The sequence below is a fragment of the Rattus rattus genome, chromosome 15, assembly GCF_011064425.1.
Source record: "Rattus rattus isolate New Zealand chromosome 15, Rrattus_CSIRO_v1, whole genome shotgun sequence".
NCBI lineage: Eukaryota > Metazoa > Chordata > Mammalia > Rodentia > Muridae > Rattus > Rattus rattus.
This window is the reverse complement of record NC_046168.1, coordinates 47593349-47599358: the sequence shown is the minus strand read 5'-3', so window position 1 is coordinate 47599358 and position 6010 is coordinate 47593349. Positions and strand designations below refer to the sequence as shown.

At 45.9% G+C, this 6010-nt stretch overlaps 1 pseudogene; it reads left to right on the top strand.

Annotated features, from left to right (window-relative positions):
* Window positions 1-3559: 3559 nt before the first annotated feature.
* On the top strand, window positions 3560-4820 carry LOC116884376 (annotated as a pseudogene).
* Window positions 4821-6010: the final 1190 nt, after the last annotated feature.

The following is a 6010-nucleotide window of genomic DNA, read 5'->3' as shown; positions in this document are numbered from 1 at the left end:
AACAGCTACCACCGTGGTGTTATGTGTGGAGATGCAGAGGTGAGAGTGAGAGGACACTGGGTCTCCCTGTTCAGTGTAAACTATCGAGGGCAGTAGGGCCACCCTAGGAGTCAAGTTCCAGGGGGAAGCAAATCCTTTCTTGGGCTGTCTGTGGGGAGACAGGCTGCAGTGGGCACATGGATACACAGCATGACCCTGTGACCTTGAACAGTTACAAACTTTGACATGACATGGGTTTTCCATGCCTTCCACGGGTGAGATGCTGAGTAACAATGACTCCTTAATAGCATTTCTAAGGCTCTCACAGGCCGCCTAAGGCACGGGCACTTGCTAATCATCTTTTCCTCCTGTCTCCTAATATCTGCAGGTGCCAGGAGATAACAGATTAAACCTGACATTGTCAAACACCGAGGGCTGCACTGTGAATGATATGCTTGCCCCGGTATTTCGAATTGAGAAACATGAGAACATAATACAGGAAGTGGAACCCTAAGTACTGACCACGTTCCTCAGGGAGCGTTTAATAGATGCGAGTAGCAGTTTTTCATGAGAACCCAGAGATCTGGCTCCAGCCACATGCTTTCTGGATCTGAGAAGTAGAAACTACAGAGCTGGCTGTAGTCTGGCAGAGCATCTCTTTGTTTTCTTGTGGGTTAGAGGTGGGATTTTACCTTGTCTCTTAAGTGGAAATGCCAACTTTCTGGCCATGTTTTTCTGTACACTTCAAGAGTGGGCTTTACCTTCCTGACTCTCAGTTTTCACCATTCATCACTACCTTGATTCACTACTGACAGGGCCAGGGGCTACCTGGGGAGTGGACGTGGAGTATTGGTGGACTGGTGTGAACCTGGGTGCTCAAGAGTGCTTGTCTTTTGAGAAGGCATAGTATATTAGCACATGTTAAATGACATACAATAACATACATCATATCCTAGAACACGAAAAGAATTAAGTGTAAACTAGTCCAATATAGGGGTGAACGTGGGACTTGATAAGTAGAAGAGAAAGAATTAATGTGTAGTCAACTGTCTGGACAACTGTGCTAACATGCAAACAAACATCTGGAAGCCTCCAGATTCTTTCCAAATAAGGACAATCTGTGTAGACCACCAGAGATCTGTCTGTGAAGGAGGTTTTGAGCATCTCTACCTTCCGGGGTGGTTGGCTTTGTGTTACCATTTGTAGTACCAGATGGATGTCGTGGACGCCCATTTCCAACCAAGGGTTATACTGCTATCTGGTGCTGTCTCTCAGGTTCAGCCCCTTTCTCCCACACGAGACCACCCGTGACACATGGCCAACTGTGACACAAAGACAGTCTGATTCTCAGGCCAACTGTGCCCTTTGCCCTATGAGAGCACGTTTTCTTGTTACTGGGAAAGGAAACATGGACACCAGTCATCTCAGACCCTGCTTGTCTGACTCCTTGGTGAGCTCTGAGTGACAGTCCAGGGCTAGGCAGACGTCTAAGCCCCACCCTGACTTTACTCTCCGAGCAGACAAGAGCAGGCTCCTCTCAAGCTTCTCTACCGTGTCTTTGCCATTGCTTTGCGATGGGCTCAGCTTCCTGCTTGGTTGTAGCTACTTAGTTTTTCTTTCTGGAAATTTGTAGGATTAAAACAAACAAACAAACAAACAAACAAACAAACAAACGCAAAGCTCTCCACTGTTCTGAGCCTTCGCATGCTGAGAATTTCGCCGACGGTAGTAGATTCTTCCATCTAAAAAACAAGCAAGGTCCCTTACTTCCCCAAAATAGTCCTTACCATTCCTTTCGATAATTTTGTCTTAAGAATAATTTTCACTTCTCCTTCAGATTCTAAGATTTCCCCAACTTTCTTCTCTTTCTCACTCCTTTTCCACAGCTTTCTTTTTGGTCTAGTTTCTAGACTTTCCCTCCTCTATAGCTTCCTTTCCGTCTACGCCACATTTGTGTTTTTCTCAGTCATTTTTATTTTTTCAGTATTAAACTACTGTGGTGAACAGTAGGGTGACATGTGGTTTTATGTGACGATGTCTGCCGATATTAAAAACTCATCTCTCCTTTGAGCCAAATTACATTGAAAATAATGTATATGGCAAATAACATGGCAGAAATGGGAAGCAGCATATTTCTGAGAGTAAGTGTGGCCCCATGGAATATAATGTTCAACTACTGAAAATAAGCTCTCTTCCTTGATAGTACAGTGTTGAGTGTCCCCGCCGGCCAGGCAGGAGCCTGGGGTCCAATTCCCCAATGGGGAAACTGTCTAATTTTTAACCCCCCCAGAGCTCCCAGGGACTAAACCACTACCCAAAGTATACACATGGAGGGTCCCATGGCTCCAGCTGCATATGTAGCAGAGGACGGTCTTGTTGGGCATCAATGAGAGGAGAGGCACTTGGCCCTGTGAAGGCTTGATATCTCAGTGTAGGGGAATGCCAGGATGGAGAGGTGGGAGGGAGTGGGTGGGTGGGTGGAGGAGCACCCTTATAGAAGCAGGGGGAGGGAGGATGGGATAGGGAGTTTCCAGAGGGAAACCGGGAAATGGGGATAACATTTGAAATGTAAATAAAGAAAATATCCAAGAAAAGAAAAGAAAAAGCTCGGCATATGAGCTTGGCTCCCAGCACAGAGGGGAATGTCCAGAGCATAAAGACAACAGTGAAGACGGTGTGATTCAAGCAGTCATCAGTGGAGTGCTGGCCAAACTACCACACACCTAGAGAGGGAGTCCTAGGTAAAGCTCGGTTACAGAGCAGACCTCCACATACTGACGACCGATAGAGCGTGATCAGAGCGATACTGAAAGATGCAGCTGTGGAGAATGGGGTGTGGGGAAGCAGGGATAGTCTCATGCACGTGTAAAGTGTCACTAGAGCGTGCACAAGATGTCGATGAGAACCTGACACGGGGGAGGAAACCGCATATGAAAGTGATAATGGTTGGGAGGAAACACGATTGTCCTCTTTTATAACCTATGAGTTGTGAGGTTTAACATGCTATATAAGCAAATCACGTAAGAAAGTAAGATGCAGCCGGGAGGCCTTTAATCCCGGTGCTCCGGAGGCAGAGGCAGAAAAATCCTGTCTCAAAAGGAAAGAAAGAAAGAAAGAAAGAAAGAAAGAAAGAAAGAAAGAAAGAAAGGAAGGAAGGAAGGAAGGAAGGAAGGAAGGAAGGAAGGAAGAAAGAAAGAAAGAAAGAAAGAAAGAAAGAAAGAAAGAAAGAAAGAAAGAAAGAAAAGAAAGAAAGAGAGAAAGAAAGGAGACAGACAGAAAGAGAGAAAGACAGAAAGAAACTAAAAAGTAGGAGAAAAAGAAGAGGAAGAAGAAATAATGAATGGAGAGAGAGAGACAGAGAGACAGAGAGACAGAGAGAGAGACAGAGACAGAGAGAGAGAGACAGAGAGAGAGAGACAGAGACAGAGAGAGAGAGAGAGAGAGAGAGAGAGAGAGAGAGAGAGAGAGAGAGAGAGAGAGAGAGAGAGAGAGAGGTTATTGGAGCCAGAGAAGATACTCAGATCCCTGGAGTCTGTTGCCTGTGTCCTAATCAGGATCATCTCCCTAAAGATCCATCAGAATGGTCTTTGATTCCCTACCCACACTCCTGAAGCTGGCTTCTCAGAGCCTGGTGAGGAGTGAGGTATTGACTATCCCTGTTCTGGAGTACCTACCAAGGGAGTACTTCCCACCTGTGTTCAAGGAGGCTGGTACTCAAAGAAAAGCAAAGATGGTTAAGATCCTGGTGGAATACTGGCCCTACTCTTCATGTTGGGTTGCCAATTAATAACCCCAGCTTGGAGACCTTCCAGGCTATACTGGATGGAGAAGACACACGACTGAAATGGAAGTATTGCCCCAGGACGTGTAGGTTTCATGTGTACCTGCATGAAGATTAACACCAAACACAGTTGTGCGGTGGACAAAGGAGAGGAAGGATTTCCTGCATCTGTGCTGTGAGAAGCTGGAGATTGGAATAACACAAGTGTCCAAGGTCAGGAATGTGCTAAAATTTTTGCAGCTAGAGTTCATCAAGGAGTTGGAACTGAATGCAGTGGGAAATCTGTCCAAACTGGCAAAGTTTGTACCTTGCATCAGCAAGATGAGAACTCATCAGAAACTCACGCTAGTATGCATTGGAACAAGTACTCACACACCCGAGGAGGAGGCGAATGTCACCAAGACCATTTCTTTGTTCCCCCAAACTCGGCCGTCTTTAGCATCTCACTATTGATGATGTCGATTTTCTCACAGACCACATGAAAGAGTTGTTCAGGTGTCTGGAGGCCCCACTGCTGTCCCTCAAGATCACTCTGTGCTGGCTCCCTCCCTCAGACTTGGAGTCACTTGCTCAGCATTGGAACTACAGTCAGCTTAAACATCTGTGCTTGAGAGGTGCCGCTTTAACTCATTTGAATGTCATGCCTGTGAACGTTTTCTCAGAGAGTGTTGTAGATACACTGCAAACTCTGGAATTAGAAGACTGTAGGAAGAATGACTTTCACCTCAGTATCTTTTTGCTTTCCCTGACCCAATGCCCCCAGCTCAGTAGCATCAATTTGTATGACAATGGCATCTCCATGGATGTCCTGAAGGACTTTCTGCACCACACTACCAGCCTGAGCCAGCTGACCATGGAAATGTGCCCTGCTCCAGTAGAAGGCTATGAGTTGGGTTATGTGGAAGTAGGGAGATTGTCCCAGCTTTGTGCTGAGCTCATGAACACACTCACAGCTGTAAGGCAGCTCAAGTCAGTCTGCTTTGGTTCCTATCCCTGTTATGACTGTGGTACACGCTATATCTATGAAAAGGAGGTCAGACTTTGTGAGTGCCAGGAGTAACAACAGGACTATTCCTTCTGGGTATTAAGAAATTAATGCCTAGAGACAGGTCTCTTATCCAGAGGACCCAAAACACCTGGTTTTGGACATTTCTCAATGGGATGAAACAAGACGGTCTGAACTCCTGTCAGGACTGACTTCACTGGCTTTCTCCTACATATGAAATCATGATCAGATCCTGAGAACCTAATATCCTCTCTGTGGTGTGCTTCTCAGTCACTAATTGGTCCTCAAGGTTGTAGTCAGAACAGTTCTTTGACTGAACACAGGGATGGAGGGATACTGTGCTGTCTAATCTCTTGTTTCATACACCCTCACAATGTGCAATGAAGCTATTCTGATGTCCCTCCTTCTGCATCAGCCCTGTGGATCATGTGTAGAGTCTTTGAAGTGGCCATGTATGCAAAACCAAGTCTTGAGGAAGGGAGTTTTGGTGAATGAGCAGCAGATTGCAATCCAGGGTAGTCAGGCTAGCAGGAGTTGCCTGGAGAATAAAGATGGCTGAAGCAGAAGAAAACAATGAAGAACAAAGGGGATGGGACCTCAGCAACCTCATCCTCACCCTCCACTTACAGATGAATGCGGCTGCTGACAGACAACCTCCCAGGCCAGCTTGTAGACCACCGATGGTGAGGCCCCGTTTCTTCTTCAGGGCTCCCAACTTCTGATCAGCCTCCTGCACATGAAGGACTCCAGTAGTCTCTGTCATCTCTCAAAGGATTCCAGTCTCTACAACTGCATAATAGATAAGACTGAGTCTAGCTATTGGGTTCCCTTGTGTCTGTCTATATAATCAGGTATCGATAAAGAATGTGCCAAAGAAAGGAAGGAAGGAAGGAAGGAAGGAAGGAAGGAAGGAAGGAAGGAAGGAAGGAAGGAAGAAAAATGGATGCATGGGTCTGACAGGTAAAGACATAAAATTCTGTGCCCTGACTGTTTAAGGAAGTAGAAGGAAATGGGACACAAGTCTCAGACTCACCACAGACTGTGGAACTGTTCCATCTCTGTAGTCTGCAGCTGACCTGCCTAATGTATTCTGTCTATAAAGAAAGTCACAGATACTGTGCAGCGAGGTCCTGAGATGCTGGGCTTGTTTTTCTTTTAGGTCTCATGAATGGAAGTTACTAACATTGATTGGGAAAGAAGGAGGGAATGTTGTCTTATCTGGAATCATTTCTAATCGACTGAGT